Source organism: Pan paniscus, chromosome 9 (genome assembly GCF_029289425.2).
Source record: "Pan paniscus chromosome 9, NHGRI_mPanPan1-v2.0_pri, whole genome shotgun sequence".
NCBI lineage: Eukaryota > Metazoa > Chordata > Mammalia > Primates > Hominidae > Pan > Pan paniscus.
The window spans coordinates 69,788,346-69,810,203 of NC_073258.2; the positions used below are offsets into that span (position 1 = coordinate 69,788,346).

At 51.5% G+C, this 21,858-nt stretch overlaps 1 protein-coding gene across 1 annotated transcript in view; it reads right to left on the reverse strand.

Annotated features, from left to right (window-relative positions):
- CPT1A (carnitine palmitoyltransferase 1A) overlaps positions 1-9,048 on the reverse strand; it is an 87,194-nt gene extending 78,146 nt beyond the window's left edge. Inside the window, exon 1 of the mRNA XM_034933223.3 lies at positions 8,859-9,048. The gene's annotated coding sequence lies outside the window, so the exon portion shown is untranslated. The remainder of the gene's footprint in view (positions 1-8,858) is intronic.
- Positions 9,049-21,858: the final 12,810 nt, after the last annotated feature.

Genomic DNA, 21,858 nt, shown 5'->3' on the forward strand with positions numbered 1-21,858 from the left:
ACTGGAGAAGGCGCTGTAGGCAGGGTCAGAATCAGTGTCTCTGGCGAAGGGCAGGGCAGTTATCTCATCATCTACAACACATTCTTGGATGCCCGGGTGACCAATGCCTGGGAAGATTCTGCTTCGCTAGAAAGCTAGTGCCAGCCTCCGGGACTGGCTCCAGCTCGGGGAAACCACCTTCACAACATGCATGATTTCCAAGGTGGCAAAAATCTGGCCTGGCCTCCTCACTGCTGCCCAAAGAACTTCAAGGGAAGTACCAGGAAGGCTCTGGAAGGACAGCAGCAGCCCAGGGGGTTCCCTAGAACTAGCACACATGAGCAGTAAAGTTCATGGCTCTTCTGAACTGAGATGCAGGCAAAAATTAGCAATAATGGGAAGGAAGAAAAGCAGCAGCTCCTCTTCTCCAGGCAAGTGTGGGTGTGCGCTCTCTGCACTGTATGAGCCACATCGTTATTCAATTGCAGATATGCACATCTGTAATGGTGCCCTTGTGCTTTTCCAGTAAATGTGTATACACACAAACAGAAGTTGTTTCCCAAACTTGGCTGGGCATGTTGGCTCACGCCTGTAATCCCGGCACTTTGGGAGGCCAAGGTGGGCGGATCACCTGAGGCCAGGAGTTCAAAACCAGCCTGGCCAACATGGTGAAACCCCATCTCTACTAAAAATACAAAACATTAGCTGGGCGTTGTGGTGGGCGCCTGTAGCAGGAGAACTGCTTGAACCTGGTTGGCGGAGGTTGCAGTGAGCCAAGGTCCCACCACCGCACTCCAGCCTGGGCAACAAGAGCGAAACTCCATCTCAAAAAAGAAAAAAAAAAGAAATTGTTTCCCAAACCTGATAGAAGCACCTTAGAAGTGAGAATGTAAGACTCACCTTATGTTTTTCAGAGGGTTTCATGTACAAGAAAGGTGAAGGATTTTCATTATTATTATTTTTTTTATAAGACAGGGTCTTGTTCTGTTGCCGAGCGTGACCTTGAACTCCTGGCTCAAGAGATCATCTTGCCTCAGCCTAAGCTGGGACTACAGGTGTGCTCCGCTACGCCCAGCCTGGAGCTTTCATTATGAAAGGTTGCGTCTTGAATTCATGACTGATCATTCAATATTCACATTATTTAAATTGGCCACACAGTGGATTTCCTGTACTGAAGTTTATCATAATGGACTATTCACATTTATGGGGTCAATATAATGGGTCGTCAGGTTATAAAAGGAATTCTGGGCTGGGCACGGTGGCTCACGCCTGTAATCCCAGCACTTTGGGAGGCTGAGGCGTGTGGATCACCTGAGGTCAGGAGTTCAAGACCAGCCTGGCCAACGTGGCAAAACCTCATCTCTAGTAAAAATACAAAAATTAGCCAGGTGTGGTGGTGGGCACTTGTAATCCAGCTATTCGGGAGGCTGAGGCAGGAGAATCGCTTGAACCCGGGAGGCAGAGGTTGCAGTGAGCCGAGATCATGCCACTGCACCCCAGCCTGGGTGACAGAGGGAGACTTCGTCTCAAAAAATAAAAATAATAAAATAAAAGGAATTCTGGACTGGGTATGGTGGCTCATGCCTGTAATCCCAATACTTTGGCAGGCGAAGGCAGGAAGTTCGCTTGAGCCCAGGTATTTGAGACCAATCTGGGCAATGTAGCAAGACCCCATCTCTACAAAAAATACAAAAATTAGCCAAGGTGTGGGTAGTGCATGCCTGTGGTCCCAGCTACTTGTGAGTATCACTCGAGCCCAGGAGTTTGAGGTTATAGTGAGCTATGATCATGCCACTGCGCTCTAGCCTGGATGACAGAGCGAGACCCTGTCTTACCAAGTACTGTAAAAATTAAGCCAATTCTGGGTGGATCACTTGAGGTCAGGAGTTTGAGACCAGCCTGGCCAACATGATGAAACCCTGTCTCTACTAACAAACAAAAACTACCTGGGCATGGTGGTGCATGCCTGTAATCTCAGCTACTCGGGAGGCTGAGGCAGGAGAATTGCTTGAACTGGGGAGGCGGAGGTTGCAGTGAGTCATGATTGCGCCACTGCACTCCAGCCCGGGTGATAGGGCGAGACTCCATCTCAAAAAAAAAAAAAAAAATTAAGCCAATTCAAATTTAGACCTTATAGTGCACCATGTCAATAAGTAATGGTTAGATAAATACAGACAAATATGATCTTAGAAAAAAAAATTTGGAAAAGCCACAAAGATTCACAATTTTATAAAGAAGATAGCCAACGTATTGACAGACCCAGTTATCTGACCTAGCTATTCAGAAGCCCACCAGAAGTTTAACAGCTGCTACTTCTTTCCCACTGTGCCTGCCCTGCCTCTAGCCAGCATCGGCACTCGGGCAGGAGCTCAGACTGCAAGGAGGAGACGTGCACCTGCCCAAAGGACATCCTAAACCCCCTCTTTGTACCAGTATATTGTTCCCACAAATGTCCCTAAGACAACAGGAGCGGTGTCCCCTGTATCTCCCATGCATATTCTTCACCTTTGCACAGAATATAACAACTTGAACTTCTAATTCAAACTGAACTTGAACTGAACTTCTAATGTGGGGACTGCAAAATACATTGGTGTCCCTAAATGCCGCCTGCAGCCAGGACATTGTTTGCTAGAGCCTGTATTTACTTTACACACTCAAAACTCTCTTCACATCTGACCTCTGATTGGATCCTTACAAAACTCGTGTGACATGGAATGACAGGTGTCAGACCCACCACCTTACAGATGAGGAAATGGAAACCCAGAAACCCTAGAGGCGGATTCAGTGCCACACCCAGTCTGCATGGGGTAGGGAGTGGGGGCCTCCAAAACCCAGGCCCTCTGGCTGCCCAGTGGTCTGGGAAGCAGCCTGGGAAAGGGAAAGAAAACACACAGATCTGGGTTCAAATCCCAGCTCTACCAATTACTCAGACCTGTGACCTTGAGCAAGTATTTGCCTCACATAAAGTATGCAGGACGCCCTTACCTCCTCCGGCAAACTGCAGGAGGACGTGGCAGCCAGCTCTGACACCTGTTAGGTCTTTACTGCAGGAACACGTTCTTTGTCCCTTTCCAACTGTAGCCCTGTGGTGCCAATGCAAACCCTCTAGGAATGTGGATTTCTCTTCCTACCTGTTGCACCCCCACCCCATGCCAAATCTCAATGCCAGCATTTGATACCTTCTGACTTCGATGTATACCTTTTAGCAATCTGTGGTTGTATTTTGTGCAAACTGTACTGGACATCACATTGAGCCACTGTGTGTATTTGAAGAAGTATAAAGAAACCAGGAAGCCCGGCGTGGTGGCTCATGCCTGGAATCCCAACACTTTGCAAGGCCAAGGTGAAAGGGTCACTTAAGGCCAGGAGTTCAAGACCAGCCTGGGCAACATAGTGAGGCCTGTCTCTACAAAAAAATATAAAAAATTAGCCAGGTGTGGTGGCATATGCCTGTGGTCCTAGCTATGTAAGAGGCTGAAGAAGGAGGATCCCTTGAGCCCAAATGGGAGATTACGTTGAGCTATGATGGCACCACGGCACTGCACTCCAGCTTGGGCACCAAGGCAAGATCCTGCCTCGGAAAAAAAAAAAAAAAAAAAAAACTCCTGGCGCAGTGGCTCATGCCTGTAATCCTCGCACTTTGGGAGGGTGAGTCAGGCAGATCACCTGAGGTCAGGAATTCAAGACCAGCCTGGCCAACATGGTGAAACTCATCTCTACTAAAAATACAAAAATTAGGCAGGCATGGTGGCATGCCCCTGTAGTCCCAGCTGCTTGGGAGGCTGAGGCAGGAGAATCACTTGAACCCAGAAGGCAGAGGCTGCAGTGAGCCGAGATCATACCGCTACACTCCAGCCTGGGCAACAGAGTGAGATTTCCTCAAAAGAAAGAAAAGAAAAGAAAAGAAAAGAAGAAAAGAAAAGAGAGAAAGAAAGAAAAATGAAACAAAATCTCCAAGAAAAGAAAGGGAAGGAAGGAAGGAAGGAATGAAGGAAATAAAGAAAAAGGAAAGCAAACCTCCATGTATTAAATCTTTTTCAGGGTACCAGAGGAGATGACAGTTGGCAAATCAGGGATAAATGCTTTTATAAATGAAGAATCATTTTATAAAAAGTCAAATTTCAGTGATAGCATATGACAGTTTCGTCTCTTCTCTTCTCTTTTCTTTTCTTTTTTGAGAAGGAGTCTTGCTCTGTCAACCAGGCTGGAGTGCAGTGGTGTGATCTCGGCTCACTGCAACCTCCAACTCCTGGGTTCAAGCGATTCCCCTGCCTCAGCCTCCCGAGTAGCTGGGATTACAGGCGTGCGTCACCATGCCCAGCTACTTTTTTGTATTTTAGTAAAGACGAGGTTTCACTGTGTTGGCCAGGCTGGTCTCGATCTCCTGACCTCATGTTCCACCCATCGTGGCCTCCAGAAGTGCTGGGATTACAGGTGTGAGCCACTGCGCTTAGCTGACAGTTTCTCCAGGGCATCAGAACACAGCGTTAGGAAAGCTGTCTGTGGTGACTCAATGTGACTTGATGACCACAGGACCCCCTGAGTGAGCCAGGGCTGGTGGGCGAAGCAGACATCACTGCAGAGAGCTAGCAGCTTGCTGTGGGGAGAGAATAGGGACGTGGTCTCGGGTCCAGATGTCCTCAGCCACAGTAGCAGCATGAAGGAAGGTGCATTGAGGGGGGACCCAAATGCTCCTCTGCTCCCTGCCTCCCTCACAGGAACTTCCCATAACACAAACAGGAATAACAGTGCCCCTCGTCAGGCGGTTGTGGCAATCCAGAGTGGAAAAAGGGTGCTTCGGGCAGGGCGAGGGGGCTTATGCCTGTAATCCCAGTGCTTTGGGAGGCTGAGGTGGGAGGATCGCTTGAGGCCAAGAGTGCACTATGATTGCGCCACGGCACTCCAGCCTGGACAACAGAGCAAGACCTTGTCACTAAAGAAAAAAAAAGAAAGGATGTCTCAAATGTTCTGTCATTCCTTCAACACATATCTGAATGTCTGCTCTGGGCCACTGAAATAATGAGGAAGGTGAATGTAAGGGTGAGTTAGGAAGAAGTAGCAGCACTTAGCCCCGGCTGCATGTGGGGGCTTAGGGAACAGGAAGAATGCAGGCTGGCTCTCCGGCTCCTGGGCTGGGTACCACAAACCACCCGCATCAGGAGTATGAAGCCTTCCTTTCTTAACATAAAGGACTTGGTGTCCAATGCCTAACCTATATCCCTCAGGAAGCAGAGCGGTACCCACCCTACTGCCCAACCCTCCAAGGTGACCGTGACCCTCCTGCACACCCTGGAGAGGCACGCCTCACTCAGCAGCATGATTTCTTTCATTGTTAACTTCCAAAGACGTTCCTGGACCGAAGAACAATCCTCACCAAAAAAAAGGCAAAGGCAGACACTTCTGAGGCCGTCAAGATACCCAAATAGGGTAGCTGGCCTCAGCCCAGGGCCTGCTGGGGATCCAACCTTCACCTGACATTTGGATGGGGTAAAAGTTGAAATTTACACAAGGTAACAAATATTTGAAGCTAGCAAGCAGAAAAAAGTCCTTACTTGTGTTAAGCAATCAATTTGTTTAAAAAACATATCCTGTACATGTCGTCAAAGAAACTGGTAATAGTGGTGGCATCTGGAGAGGGGAACCAAGTGAGAAGGACTCTACTCTGTATCTGCACCTTTTTAAAAAAAAAAAAAAAAACAGAGACAGAGTCTGGCTGTCACCGAGGCTGGAGCGCAGTGGTGCAATCATAGCTCACTGCAGTCTCCACCTCCTGGGCTGAAGCCATCCTCCCACCTCAGCCTCCTGAGTAGCTGGGACCACAGATGCACTCCACCAGGCCCTACTAATTGTTTGTAGAGACAGGGGTCTGGCTCTGTTGCCCAGGTTGGTCTCGAATTCCTGGCCTCAAAGCAATCCTCCCACCTTGGCCTCCCAAAGCATTGAGATTACAGGCGTGAGCCACGGGGCCGGGCCCATCTGTGCCTCTTTAACTTTGCATCGTATGCTTATATCGCTTATTTGTAAAAACAAAACAAAACAAAAGTCTTCACAAGAAAAGCTCAAGACTGGCAGAAGACAAGTGAGGCCTCTTTAAAGTGTGTTGGAGAGATTCTCGAGAGATTCTCTCCAACACACTTTAAACAAACAATCTCGAACAGCCATTTTAATTCTTAAAGCACCAATTCTTCCGGAATTCAAGTTCAGGCTTCCACCAGCAACAGAATTCTGGCCTGCCAATAATAACCATGCAGAGTGACTAAACATTTTTTCCAACAAAGGAAAAAATGCAAACGATCAAAGTGCAGAAGCAGCCCTTGGCCCGCGCAGGCTCCGGTTTCCGCCTCCCGCCGCCGCTGCCACCGCCCCTGCGCCTTTAGATTTCGGGCAGCAAGTTTAATTGCTCGCTTGGAAAGCGTCCTCGGAAGGGCACCGCCAGCAACTGCGGCTTCGCGCCCCGCCCCTTCCCCCAAGCCCCGGGCGGCGTCACGTGACGGCTGAGAAAAGTAGGGGAAAGGTCAGCAGCAGCCCCGCCCCCGGGCTGGCGCGTCCCAGGCGCTCGGATCCTGTTCCACCCGCCGTGCCCACAGAGACCTTCCGGAGCGAGTTGGCGCGCGTCCCTGTGGCCACCCCAGCGACAGCGGGAGAAATGCAACGCACCTCTCCGTGGGAAGGTCGAGCCCTGCAGTGCCCAGCTGTGGGGACAGCTCGGTGCTCAGTGCTTCTGATGACAGATGCTGCATCCAACGAGCCAGAAACGCAGGCACCGCGCTCAAGAGCCCAGGGCGCGTCTAAAAGGGGCTCACTGTGAAGCCTCAGTGAAAACTGACGGTGTTTTTATGAATGAGCACTCGGGGCCAGGGTTGGGTAAGGGCAGGCCCTCGTTCCAGGGCTCCCCGGAGGCCCAACTTGACCGCTCGGTGACCACTGGTCCGGGGCCGGGGCCAAACGCAGCAGCCGCAGCAGTATCGGAAGGGACCCAGTTTAATTCTCTTCCCCTCCGGGGTAGGCGGCTTGTTTTTAGTACCAACTCGAAACGTTATTTTGGCCTGTGCATGATGCCAACTTCTGCCACTTTGAAACAAAGTGTGTGCACTCCCAAACCTGGCCCTTTTTATTGTTTGATTCCAACCGTTAAGATAGGGTTCAAGTGCAAGGTCTAGGCTAGCAATGCTTCACAGGAAGGAAACCAGTAATTTCATGCGAAAAGCAGTCCACAGGCTCTTGGTATTGAGGCAAAACCAATCCAAAGAACCAGCTGTGAATGCTGATGGTCCCCAGACCAACTGACAGCTGGATGTTCGCTGGCCTCAGCGGTGTGCATTCTCAGCGACACTAATGTCCTCAATTTATTGCTACGTTCACTCAGTCAGAGTCGCCTTAAAGAATTTGGAAAGGCCCGGGGGTGGGGGTGCTTCCTGGCATAAATAAAAGACCAGTGCTCAGCCATTTTTTATTCACTCGGTTTGTGGCTTAGAATGAAATAAACATGCTTGCATATCTGGAATGACCAGAAACCGGACACCTGTGGAAGAAAATGGTGTAACAAAATACAACGTTGCAAAAGGTAAAACCGATTTTCATTTTATTCGGTAACTTACAAAGTTACCAGCTTCCTACTAAAATCTGCCCTTAAATATTTTATAACACACGGAGCCGAGAGGAACCGAAAGCCTGTGCCGAGTTGGGAATATTAACTTTGTTATGTATTTAACCTGGTAGGTAGTTGGGATTTTTAACTCTCTGAGTTGTTTTCTTTTTTTAAAGTAAGATCGGCCCTCATCTTTGAGTTCTGCGGCTTTAACGAAAGCCAAGGGCGGATTTACATTATAAAGACGCTGACCCATGGCCTCTCCTGACAAACCGAAAGAAGCCGGCTGTTGGCTGGCTGCGGCGGTGGCTCCGAGAAGGGGCTGCCCCGCGTGGCCCTGACCGCACCGTCGGGCTCGCAGGCCAAGTTCGCCAGGGTACGGCCACGTGACACCCCCACCCTCCCGCGGCCCCGCCGCTCCCAGCCCGGCACGACCTTGGGCACATGCTCCGCGCCCACCTACCCTTGACCCAGCGCTGCACGGGAGAGGCTGCGGGGCGCTCCCAAGCAGGCACTGGGCCCGGCACCCTCATCCTGCTCACGGCAGCGCTCGGACCGCGCCTGGAGTCCCTGCGCCAAGGGCGTGTCCCGACGGCTGCACTGCGAGGGCGGGCATGGGGAGGGGGACCGGGGAGACGGACGCTGGGATGGGGTCAGCGGCGCCCTGCCGAATCCCGAGGGCCGAGCATCCCTCCCTCAGCCGCACTGCACCTGCCCGTAGGTGACCAACCCACGGGCGGACCCCCAGACCCAATCCTCTCCAGAGCCAGGGTGGGATGGGCAGGGACAGGAGCCGGAGGCCCTACTGGCCCTGGGCGAAGGCATCCTGGAAAGCATCCAGAGCGTCCAGCATCCCTCCCGCGTCCATCCGCAGGCTGACCGACCCCTGGGCAGACCCTCAGACTCAATCCAGTCCGGGGCGGATTAAGGAGTGGGAGACAAGAAAGCCGGTGGCCCCGCTGGCCCCGGGCCGGAGGCGTCCAGCCAAGTCCGGAGGGCCGAGCATCCCTCCCGCGGCCGCACGGGACCCGCCTGCGGATGGACCGACCCCCGGCGGACCCTCAGACCCAATCCCCTGGGGGACATGGGGAGCCCCGGCCTCTTTCTGGGTTCAGGATCTCCACAACCCCGCCGTCCGGGGGGAATACCGGGGTTCCACTCGGCGCCCCGGTTCCGGCGGCGTCCCCCACCCGCTCCGGTTCCCGGCAGCCCCGCGCCCCGCCCGTCCCCGGCCCCCGCAGCCCGCAGGGCCGCCCCGCCACCCTCCCCACCGCGGGCGACCGGGCCTCACCGAGTCAGCTACGGAGGTGCGGCAGCGGCAGCGGCAGCGGCGCGGCAGCGGCGGCGGCGGCGGTGGAGTGAACGAGCGGCGAGCGGGAGCCGGGGAAGGAGGGCCGCGGGCGAGGCCGAGCGCACCCGACGCCGGCAGCAGCGGATTGGCTGAGGCGGGTCCGGCTGCGGCGCCTGCAGGCGGGTGACTCCCAGCGCGCGGAGGGCGGGCCCGGGGCCTCGGCGGGGCGGGGCGTCCGCGGGGCTAGGAGGGGAGGGAAACTGAGGCTCTCGCGGGTGCTCGCGTCCTCGACCTCTGCCGGAATGGCGTCTAGGACGAGATTCCTCACCCTCCGAGCCTCAGTTTCCTCATCCGTAAAACGAGCCATCTCGTGGAGGCCGTGCGCATAAAATCGCTTAGCTCCGTGCCTGGCTGATCCTCGCGACTTATCTATCGGCATTGCCCCGTGTAATGCTCCAGGCACCCACTGATGGTATTCACCCCTGACTCCTTCATGCAGACAAGGGTCGCGGGCCAGGAAATAAGTTACCCCACATCACCGAGCTGAGAAGCAACCGATCCACAGGGAGTGGTGGCGCGCGCCTGTAATCCCAGCTACTCGGGAGGCGGGAAGTCGCTTGAAGCCAGGAGTTCGAGGCCAGCCTGGGCAACGTAGCGAGACCCCGTCTCTAAAAAAAAAAGCGCGGGGAAGTGATAGATCGGACATTGGGTCCAGATCTGATTCCACAGCCCATGCCCCAAATCAGACCTTATACCACGATTGGCAGTCATCGCGATCCGGAGGCAGCGTGGCTCCTCCTCATCTAGCTAGGATAAAAATGCCTCACTTGGGGGGCTTTGGTGAGATTTACTAAAATAATTCTTCCAGCGTCAAGAACATAATAGGTGCTGGGAGAGGAGTAGCTGGAGCCCAGGGCAGAGCGACCGAGAGACCCTTGTGCTGGAGCTCTGGAGAGGGGCCGGGAGCGGGAACTGAACATCCACCGGTCCCAGGAGTCTAGGGCGAGCGCAGCTGCAGGGGACCCAGGGGGTTTAGGGGGAGGGAGAGGGGCCCCAAGCATAACAGGAGGGCCAAGGGGCTCTTCCTGACCGGGAGCCACCCCTCCCCTATCTTTGCCCGCAATGCTTCCAGGCGCGAGCTGGCGGCTCTGCATACAGCAGGTGCTCCATAAATGCACCGATGTTATGAACAAAGACTCTTTTAAACCTCTTTTATGAACCCTGCTCTTTTTAAGTTCGACCACTTCTTCTAGTTATGAAAAAATCCATGTTTGCAACCATCCTTCTTTCTGTATCATTTAGTTGTTACCGCAGAAGAATTTAGAAGAGAAAATGAAAGTTCTCCTTTGATCCCGCCCCCCACCACCGCTGCAGTTAACTCTCCCTGCGGTTCCCGGGCTCGCTGTTTTAAAGGAAGGCTAGGATGCAAGCTGTCTGTAAGGCTGTTTTGTTTTCACTTGGCTTACGTCGTAGACAGTTCTCTGTTGGGGGACGGAGATGACCACCGGCCTTCCCAAGGCTGCATAAGATTTCCTTTGACTATGCTGTGATCCATTTACGCGGCCCCCATTGGACAATTAGGCCCTCCTCCCCGCCCCCCACCCCACCATTGCAGGTATAAATAAAAGCTGCGTTGGCCGTCGATGTACCTCCTGGAGCTCCTGATTATCCTGTAGGATAGATCCCTGGAGGAGAAGCAACCAGGCACGTGCAACATTTTGGTGACACAGGCCAAGCTACCATGCCGAAAAGTTTACCAACTTCCACTGCCACCCGCGCGTGCAAGCGGGGCCCTGTCTCCGATTATGGATTATTTTAATCTTTGCCAATCCTAAAAGGAGGGGTGGGGGAGGGAAGAATCTCTCATCTCTCCTTTTAATTTGCATTTCTTTGAGGTTAGAAGTTGGGGGTTTGTCCCCCTGCTTGCGCTTGTCTGGACCACCAGTGAGCCCAGGCACTCGACCCCCGCAGATTTCACCGCCCCAAGAGGCCGGTGGGCTGGGCCAGGGCACACGTTCCTGACGCGCGGCTGCACCCCACGAGCCCTGGCGGCTCTCGCGCGTGAGGCTCTCCTTGCACGTGGGCCTTCGCGGTTTGCACTACGGAAGCTGGACTGTCATTCTCACCGCAAATGCCCTTCCCTCCTTTCCCTGGAACCTCAGCCACCGACAGGTCCCCCGCTCCAAGGTCATTTCCTCCCTCGCTCAGCGCCCCGGTGCGCGCCCAGCTGGGATTGGCCCCGCGCCCTGTCTGTTCCCAGGGCTCTTCGGCCTTGACCGTGCGCCCTTCCCTGCGCGCCGCCTAGGTGCCACCTGCAGGCCGGGCGGGGCAGGGACAGGGACCCAGTCTGTGGGGACGCCGAGGCGCCACGCTCACCTGTGCCATGGTGGCCGGGCTCTCGGCAGCTGCAACGAGCCCGCGCCGGCCTGCAACTGCAGCCGCACTGGGGAGGCCTTATTCCCCTCCCGCCGACCACGCTGCAGCTCTCCTGCCCGGGTCTGCGGCTCCCGCGGCCGCGTAGCTGAGTCTATTAATAAAGAACCAGAGAACGAGGCCTCCCGGGGAGCTCCGGGCCTGAGCCTCAGTTCCCTGGGGCCAAAAACGTCTCCATGTCTGCCTCTGAAACTAGAATAATCTTTCTCAAGCCTTGTTTTTTACAAATTCTGCCCCAGTTTGAATACTGTAGCAACTGCCTACCATAGCTACAAGAAAACTTTTCTTTTTAATGCAGGTAATGTTTTTGTTTACAGCTAAGATTTCTCTTTTTACTCAAAAAATACTTTTTAATGGAAAAATCCAAACCTTTTTATTCATTCGTTCATTCATTCATTCATTTTTGAAACAGGATCTCTCTCTGTTGCCCATGCTGCAGGGCAGTAGCAAAATGACAGCTCACTGCAGTGTTGACATCCTAGGCTCAAGCAATCCTCCTACCCCAGCTTCCTGAGTAGCTGGGACCACAGGCAAGTCCCGCCATGCCTGGCTAATATTTTGAAAAATCCAAACCTTTGAAAAAAATTAACCAGAATAGTATAATAAAGGCCTATACAACCAAAACTCAAGGTCAACCATTATGGAGCTAGGGCCAAGGTGTATGCCTGTGTTCCTACCCACTCCTGCCCAGTCCTACTGTTTATTTTAAAGCAAATTCAGAAATCCTACCGTTATGTCCACAAATTCCTTTTTTTTTTTTTTTTTTTGACATGGAGTCTTGCTCTGTCCCCCAGGTTGGAGTGCAGTGGCGCAATCTCACCTCACTGCAACCTCTGCCTCCAGGGCTCAAGCGATTCTCATACCTCAGCCTCCCGAGTAGCTGAGATTACAGACATGCATCACCATGCTCGGTAATTTTTGTATTTTTAGTAGAGACAGGGTTTCACCATGTTGGGCCAGGCTAGTCTCCAACTCCTGATCTCTGGTGATCCATCTGCCTCGGCCTCCCAAAGTGCTGGGATTACGGGTGTGAGCCACTGCGCCCAGCCCTCAAATTCTTGAGTACAAACCTCTAAAAGATAAATATTCTTAACTAAAAAATATGACCATACTATCATTGTCCCACCTAAAATAGATGAACAATTGTGACAGAAAATGGTAAACCCTGTTGCCTGCCAAGGGCACAGCTGAGTCCCCACTCGATCTCGCCAGCCTCATTTCTTGCTGGCAGCTCCCAGCAGATTCTGATCCAGAAGTGTGTACGATTTTTTTGGAACTCAGCTCTGGTATCCCCATAGGAAACAGTGTTGAAATCTCAGTGTGGTGTGCTTCCCTCTCCTCTCCGAAGCCTGTAGTCCCTCTGACCTTGCACCTTGGGCCTCTAGGTGTTGAGTAAATATGGTCAGTTCCACTTTGCTGAGCCTGCATCACCAGGGTTTCATGAGGACAGAACAGGGTGATGCAGACGAAAGCACCTGCACGCAGCAAGAGGACGTGCACGGAAAGGACTCAGAGCAACAAGTGCACTGTTTTCTTAACGGAACACGTCTGCTCTGACGCGGGATCAGAACACATTCTTTTGTTGTTGTTTGTTTGAGATGGAGTCTGTCTTCGTCACCCAGTCTGGAGTGCAATGGCGTGATCTCGGCTCACTGCAACGTCTGCCTCCCAGGTTCAAGCGATTCTCCTGCCTCTGCCTCCCGAGTAGCTGGGATTACAGGCACGTGCCACCACGGCTGATTTTTGTATTTTTACTAGAGACAGGGTTTCACCAGGTTGGCCAGGCTAATCTCAAACTCCTGACCTCAAGTGATCTGCCCGCCTCAGCCTTTCAAAGTGCTGGGATTACAAACATGAGCCACTGCACCCAGCCCAGAACACGTTCTATCCCACTGCTCCTAGACGCTTTGCTGCCCATCTGTGCCTCAGTTTCCTCACTTAAAAGAGGACCAGCTGGGTGCAGAGGCTCATGCCTGTAAACCTAGCACTTCGGGGCTGAGGCGGGTGGATCACCTGAGGTCAGGAGTTGGAGACCAGCCTGACCAACGTGGTGAAACCCCATCTCTACAAAAAATACAATAATTAGCTGGGCATGGTGGCAGGTGCCTATAATCCCAGCTACTCTGGAGGCTGAGGCAGGAGAATCGCTTGAACCTGGGAGGCAGAGGTCGCAGTGAGCCAAGATCGCGTCACTGCACTCCAGCCTGGGCAACAAGATTGAAACTCAGTCTAAAAACAAAAAAACAAAACAACAACAAAAAAGAGGACCTTGACCCAGGGCACTCATGAGCAAACCTTTCACCACTCTCCGTCGTCCCTTCAGAGCCGGACTCCGCTCTGTTTCTTCTGCACCTCTTAGTCCCTGGCACCCTGGTTGGCCCATTGAGGCACAAGGAAGGTCAGCAGGGGGTTGCCTTCTGGGGAGGCAGCACAGTGAAGAAGCAAGAATGGAGGTCAGGAGAGGGTGCAGCAGGCCACAGGGCACAGAGCTGAGTCTGGCTGGCTGCATGGGTGCCTCACTGCTCATCTGGCCTCAGTTTCCTCACTTCAAAAAAAGAGGATGGCCAGGTGTGGTGGCTCACACCTTAATCCTAGCACTTTGAGAGGCTGAGGCGGGTGGACCTCTTGAGGTCAGGAGTTCGAGACCAGCCTGGCCAACATGGTGAAACCTCATCTCTACTAAAAATACAAAAAAAAAAAAAAAAAATTTGCCAGGCATAGTGGTTAGCGCCTGTAATCCCAGCTACTTGGGAGGCTGAGGTGGGAGAATCACTTGAACCCAAAAGGCAGAGGTTGCAGTGAGCCAAGATTGTACCACTGCACTCCAGCCTGGGCAACAGAGTGAGAATCCATCTCAAAAAAAAGAGAGGACATTGACCCTGGGCACTAATAAGCAACCTTTTCACCACTCTTTTCTTTCTAATCTTATTCTGATTAGCTCATTTATTTGGAGAAGCAGTCATATTCTGGTGTTGGGAGTGTGAACTCCAGAACCACTCAGCCTGGGTTCAAATCCTGTCTCTGCCACTTACTAGCCGAGTGATCTTAAACTTCCCTGCACCTCAGTTTCCTCATCTGTAACATGGGAAAGAAATGGAAGCTGCCTTGGAGAGTTGTAATGAAGATGAGTAACTGCCGGGAGTGCTTAGAGCATTCCCTGGTACACAGTAGTTGCCACATAAGCTTTAGCTCTGATTATTATTCCCCCACATCCTGTCATGAGTCCATGTTTTAAAAGCTGTTGCCCTCCCAGATCAGAGAATGCTGGAAAAAAAGGAAAAAATATCTAAACGAATAAACAAACACTGTTGCCTATAAACAGTACGTTTAATGGGGGAATAAATAATTTCCCTGAGCATACAGCAGAAATATGCAAAACTGCCACCTGGAGCCTACAATCAGCATAAAATTCCCTCATTCCTTTAAAAGATGCTTATCAATAAGCACAGTGGCTGCCAGGACACCGTGTACTGCCAGCCAAGAACCAAAAAGCTGGGCATTTTGATCTATACAGGTTAATTTCAGATAGATGAGGGGCCTCTTTAAGGCTGTTTGAAGTGGTCAGAATAGTTCAAAGGTCACTATTACTCCCTCCTCAGTTTCCCCAGTCATCTCTGAGGCCCCCATCTACCTAGCCTACTTAGAGAGTATGCGTTCAGGCCAGGACCTGAGCTTCTTCATGGGATCAGAGCAGCGTGCTGGGCCCAGAGCAGGCAATGCCTTAATGGATGCTATTGAAGTTGGTATCTCGACTTGCCCAACACCAGGGCCAGGGCAGTCTTGCTCCTGACCGCTGTGCTGGCAGCCCAGACACTGGGACTTCATGCACAGGCAGGAGGTGACCCTCCTGTAGCTCATTTTAGCAGACACCTGAGTTTTTAAATGAGAGCATTGGCAAAAGGTCTTCTATGTTAAGGACATAAATCCTCCCCTTTGGAGGTGGAGGTAGAGGTAGAAGGAGAACAAGAGAGGCAGGTAATAACTTGAGTCTTTATGGTTTTTAAATTTGGAAGAGCCGGGCACAGTGGCTCACGCCTGTAAACCCAGCACTTTGGCAGGCTAAGGTGGGTGGATCACCTGAGTTCAGGAGTTCGAGACTAGCCTGGCCAACATGGTGAAATCCCATCTCTACTAAAAATACAAAAATTAGCCAGGCATAATGGCAGACGCCTATAGTTCCAGCTACTTCGGAGGCTGAGGCAGGAGAATTGCTTGAACCTGGGAGGCAGAGGTTGCAGCGAGCTGAGATTGCGCCATTGCACTTCAGCCTGGGCAACAAGAACAAAATTCCGTCTCAAAAAAAAAATTTTGAAACGGGGAGTCACTGACCCTTGGAAAACCTGATGATGGCTACAAATGCTATCCCTGGAAACACACACATGCACACATGCACACACACGCACACACGCACACATGCGTGCACATGCACGCACGCACACACGTGCACACACATGCACACACATGCACACACATACAGTAAATCACTCCAGTCATGACCCTTCCAAGACCCGTCTATAGCCTCCTGCCCCACACAGGTTAAGAAAAAATATCCAAAACTTGGAAATAAGGCAAAAGCTTGTCTGAATGTGATTTCAGTGTCACACTTGATCATTGCCTAACCATCCCATTCAAGGATTCGCCCATTTTCTAGGGAACAGTAACTTGGACAAGGCCCCAGAGTCTGTGAAGTTACATGTGAGCTGGTAGATTTTTGCCCAACAGAAATGCAAAGGATTTCCAGTTGATAGAAAAAAGAATTCCCTAAGGTTATGATTTTATTGCCCTGCAGGACATTAACCAGTTTTGTAGCAATCTTATGGCAGCTTTCTTTTCTTTCCCTTTTATTCTTAAGATGGAGTTTCACTCTGTCACCCAGAATGGAGTGCAGTGGTGTGATCTTGGCTCACTACAACCTCCACCTCCTGGGTTCAAGCATTTTTCCTGCCTCAGCCTCCCGAGTAGCTGGGACTGCAGGTGCCCGCCTGCTCAGTGGCTCTGTCTCCAGCCTGGCTCTCCTTTGAGCTCCCACCCTGCCACTCTGGCATCACCTTTCTGATCCCCTTAAATCCTCACTAGATCCCACCCTTATCCCTCATCCCTACTGCCACCCCTAGAGAAATGACTTCATTCACTTGCTCCCTGGGGCCAAGTTACCCACCGGGAGAAGTCAAGTCTCGGTTGCCAGCAAAGCAGGACCTTACAAAGAAAAGAAAAATTAGGGTGTGTGGGTGTGTGTGTGTATGTGTTTTCTATGTTAAAGCAGCAAATAGGGCACGGTGGCTGATGCCTATAATCCCAGCACTTTGGGAGGTCGAGGTGGGTGGATCACTTGAGGTCAGGAGTTCAAGGCCAGCCTGGCCAACATGGTGAAACCCTGTCTCTACCAAAATTACAAAAAAAAAAAAAAAAAAAAAAAAAAAAATAGCTGGGTGTGGTGGCACACACCTGTAGTCCTAGCTACCTGGGAGGCTGAGGCAGGAGAATTGCTTGAACCTGGGAGGCAGAGGTTGCAGTGAGCCGAGATCATGCCACTGCACTCCAGCCTGGGCAAGAGTGAGAATCTGTCTCAAACAAACAAAAAAAAAAAGAAAAAAAAAGAAAAGAAAGAAAAAGAAAAAAAGAAAGAAAAAAGAAAAGAGAAAAAAGAAAAAAAAAAAGAAGGCAGCAAATACCTATCAGAACCTCGGTGGACTTCTTTTTTTTTTTTTGAGGCGGAGTCTCGCTCTGTCACCCACGCTGGAGTGCAGTGGCGCCATCTCGGCTCACTGCAAGCTCCACCTCCCGGGTTCACGCCATTCTCCTGCCTCAGCCTCCCGAGTAGCTGGGACTACAGGCTCCCGCCGTCATGCCCAGCTAATTTTTTTGTATTTTTAGTAGAGACGGAGTTTCACCGTGTTAGCCAGGATGGTCTCGATCTCCTGACCTCGTGATCTGCCCGCCTCGGCCTCCCAAAGTGCTGGGATTACAGGCGTGAGCCACCGCACCTGGCCAATGGACTTTCTTATGCTTATTTAACAGTTTAGCACACATCTTTATGAGACAAAGCAGCAAATGTAAGAAACCGCGTTTACTCATTTCTGTTTGCAGCGTCATTTCACAAAGACCCTGATTCTGACTTGCAGCTCTCCAGAACGATGCTTTGAAGACAAAACAGGACGGAGTCCACGGCCCCCATGCCTCTTGCCTGAGTTACTATATTTCTTAAACGATAAGTGACCCTACTTCTTGCCTTTTCCTGCACATAAGATGACGTCAGCTGGGCGCGGTGGCTCAGGCCTGTAATCCCAGCACTTTGGGAGGCCGAGGCCAGCCGATCATCTGAGGTCGGAAGTTGGAGACCAGCCTGGCCAAGATGGAGAAACCCTGTCTCTACTAAAAATACAGTTAGCCGGGCGTGGTGGCGCACGCCTGTAATCCCTGCTACTCGGGAGGCTGAGGCAGGAGAATGGCTTGAACCCGGGAGGCGGAGGTTGCAGTGAGTCGAGATCACGCCATTGCACTCCAGCCTGGGCAATAAGAGCGAAACTCCGTCTCAAAAGAAATAAAAATAAATAACATCTAACAAGGTTAGTGATTATGCCTCTGTAATCTATAACCAAATATAGCCAAACCCAACTTCTGATGTGATTCTGCGTCAATGTAAGTTCTGAGAAAGTTTGATGTGATTTTGCACACACGGAACCTCCACCACAGGTATATAAGGTGTGACCTGAAACACCGTGGCGGAGCAATATGATGGAACTGCTTCCGGGCTAGAGGCCTCAGTCAATAGTCCTCAGCAAGATCTCTGAATAAACTAACTTTAAAGCTTCAAAAGCTTGATTTTTTTTTCTTTAGTCGACACCTTTCAAATTACATATGAAGAGGTTGCCATAATCCTTTGAGCAGTTAGGACCTGGAAAGATTTTTTGTTGTTTGTTTTTTGAGACAGGGTCTCCCTTTGTCACCCAGGCTGGAGTGCAGTGGTGCAGTGGCACAATCTCAGTTCCCTGCAGCCTCAACTTCCTGGGCTCAAGTGATCCTCCTGCCTCAGCCTCCCCAGTAGCTGGGACTATAGGTGAATGCTACACCTGGCTAAGTTTTGTATTTTTAGTAGAGACAGGATTTCACCATGTTGCCCAGTCTGTAGGTCCTGGAAAGAGGAAAGATCTGAATCTGGCCCTGGTCTTACCCATATTCACTCATTGGATCATGCATTCATGCATTCTGCAAATATGTATTGAGCCCCCATACTTGTGCCAGCACTATTCTAGACACTGGGACTCTCAGGGAGTGAACAGAGCATTTTAACCAAGCTACAAATTCTAGTGAGAGAGGTGGTCAAGAAACAGATTCATGTGAAAAGGGCAAAGGAGGCCAGATGCGGTGGCTTAAGCCTGTAATCCCAACACTTTGGGAGACAGAGGTGGGTGGACCACGAGGTCAGGAGTTCGAGACCAGCCTGGCCAACATGGCGAAACCCCTGTCTCTACTAAAAATACAAAAATTAGCCAGGCATGATGGCAGGTGCCTGTAATCCCAACTACTCGGGACCCTGAAGCAGGAGAATCGCTTGAACCTGGGAGGCGGAGGGTGCAGTGAGCTGAGATCGTGCCATTGCACTCCAGCCTGGGCGACAAGAGCAAGACTCCATCTAAAAATAAAAATTAAAATTAAAAATAAAAAAATAAAAAGCAAAGGAGAAAAACAAACCAGGGAGTCGGGCAGAGTGTGGCTCTGGCATGGGGTGGGTGGGGACTAGCTTACAGATTTGATAGACCATAAGCCCCCTAGGGCTGGAAACCCTGGAAACCAGAACCAGATACATAACTTGGGTTTCAGAAATGTTAGCTCAATGACTGAGTGATGGTTGGGATGGACGGGTGGAGGGTTGGGGCTCTGTAGGCTTAGCTGCCTGGTGCCCCTCCATCTGGCCCTTCCCTTCCAGGCCCTCACCCCATTTCCATGTCTCCCACAGGAACCTCTAAACTGTCCCCATGTGTGCCCTTCTTCGCGGTCACCTTCTGTGCCCCAACATCTTTGAGGCAATCTGTGGCCTCCAGGCAGAACAGGCTTCAAAATTTGTCAAGCAAAGTGAAATGAAGGCTGAGACCTTTGATCAAAAACTATGAAGAATTTCAAGCTGAGGTGGGAAGATCGCTTGAAACCAGGAGTTTGAGACCAGCCTGGGCAACAAAGCCAGACCTTGCCTCTACCAAAAATAAAAAATTACCTGGTGGTGTGCCTGCAGTCCCAGCTACTTGAGAGGCTGAGGTAAGAGAATGGCTTGAGCTTGAGCCCAGGAGTTCGAGGCTGCAGTGAGCTATGATCGCACCACTGCACTCCAGCCTGGTTGACAGAGCTCTCGAGACTCAGTCTCCAAAATAAATAAATATATAAAATTTTAAAAAATTTTAAAAAACAAGAAAGGAATTTCAAGCCAGTGACTGCAGAGCATGAAACTAACCACGAAGCCCTGTTAAGTTCTCCCCTTCTGTGACTGTGCGAGTTGCATTTCCCGGAAGCTGGCCCTTCCTCTCAGGCAGGCCGGAAAGACCTCCTAGAGATCTGTGCCCAAACAACCTTTCCAACCTGGGCTCACAAACCTCACTGGGCTCTGTGCTCCCTCCACTCAAGACCTCACCCCACCTCCTGCCTCTGAGCATTTGTTCTCGCTGTTCCCTCTGCCCAGTGTGCCTTTCCACTCACTTCTTCTTGTCTTTGTGCACAGCCATGGATCAGGTGCCAGGAGAGGAGACGGAGGCAAAGCAGGGCCAGTCAGCTCTCCAGAGAAGACACTCTCAGAGGGCAGCTGCAGCCTTGCCCCACTGCAAGGCTCAAGCAGAAGCTTCCTCTGCTGCAAAATGGAGCAGCCATAAGAACCACGATGCAGGATCTGAGGTGCAACTCTGCTAAGCTCTCTGTCTTTTTTTTTTTTAGATGAAGTCTTGATCTCTTGCTCTGTCGCACAGACTGGAGTGCAGTGGCAAAATCTTGGCTCACTGCAACTCCGCCTCCCGGGTTCAAGCGATTCTCCTGCCTCAGCCTCCCAAGTAGCTGGATTACAGGTGGGCGCCACCACGTCCTGATAATTTTTGTTGTTGTTTTGTTTTGTTTTGTTTTTTGAGATGGAGTTTTTGCTCTTGTTGCCCAGGCTGGAGTGCAATGGTGCGATCTTGGCTCACCGCCACCTCTGCCTCTTGGGTTCAAGTGATTCTTCTGCCTCAGCCTCCCGAGTAACTGGGATAACAGGTATGTATCACCATGCCTGGCTAATTTTGTATTTTTAGTAGAGAAGGGGTTTCTCCATGTTGGTCAGGCTGGTCTCGAACTCCCAACCTCAGGTGATCCACCCACCTTGGCCTCCTAAAGTGCTGGGATTACAGGCGTGAGCCACTGTGTCTGGCCATTTGTGTATTTTTAGTGGAGATGGGGTTTTGCCATTTTAGCTAAGCTGGTCTCGAACTCCTGACCTCAGGTGATCCGCCCGCCTCGGCCTCCCAAAGTGCTGGGATTGCAGGTGTGAGCCACTGCGCCTGGCCCTGCTAAGCTCTCTTTTTTTTAAATCTACTGAGATTTGACTCACATACCGTAAAGTTCACCGTTTTCAAGTGTACAATTCAATCGATTTTGGTATATACACAGGGTTGTGCAACCACCACCACAATCTAATTTCCTAAACATTTTCCCCTAAACAAAACACTCAACCCATTAGCAGCCATTCTCCCCATGCTCCCCACCCGGGGCAGCCACCAGTCCACTTTTTGTCAAATTCACATATGGATTTGCCTATTTTGCACATTTCATAGTAATGGGATCCTACAATATGTGGTCGTTGGTGACTGCCTTTTTTCACTGAATATCATGTCTTCAGGGTTCACCAATGTTGTAGCCTGGGTCGGTGTTTCACTCCTTTGTATAGCTGAATAGTACTCTGTTTGTCCGGACAGACCACATTGGATGCGTCCGTTCATGATACGACAGATGCGCACAGCACAGCACTTTCAGTCTGCCTGGGAGGTAGGTGTGGGTGCCCGGACCTCCCACGCTGACCTTGATCCTGAAATATAACCCAATGGCTGTCTCCTTTCCCTTCTGGAAGATTCCCACTCAGCCTTCAAGGTCCACTCGGAGGTCACTTGCGTCCCCCCATTACCCCAAATAGACATAATGCCTTCCTCCGCTGTGCTTCCAGTGAGGCTTCTTCCTTGTCTAAGACCCACCCGTCTCTCCCCCCTCGCCGCTCCAGTCCGAAACTGCGATTGTTCTGTTTCTGGGGTCCTGGGCGTCTCCAACCCCCCAAAACGTTTGTGCATTGGAAAAATGGGGAATTGGCTGGGCGCTCATTGGCTGCCGGAGAAGCTAATTGTTTCCTTGAAGTCACAGGTTTCGGACGGAGGAAAGAAGAGCTGGGGTATTCTGGCGGTAGGGACCGGTGGGGAGGAGGAAGTGACCCTCCTCTAAGGCCCGGGGTCGGGGGAGGTGGGGAGGGAGCGGCCGACCGGCCGAATGGCGCTGCTTTCTTTGTTTTTCATGCAACATAATTCCATGGCCAGTCCAGGCGCTGCAGCCCCCTCCCCTGCCGGTC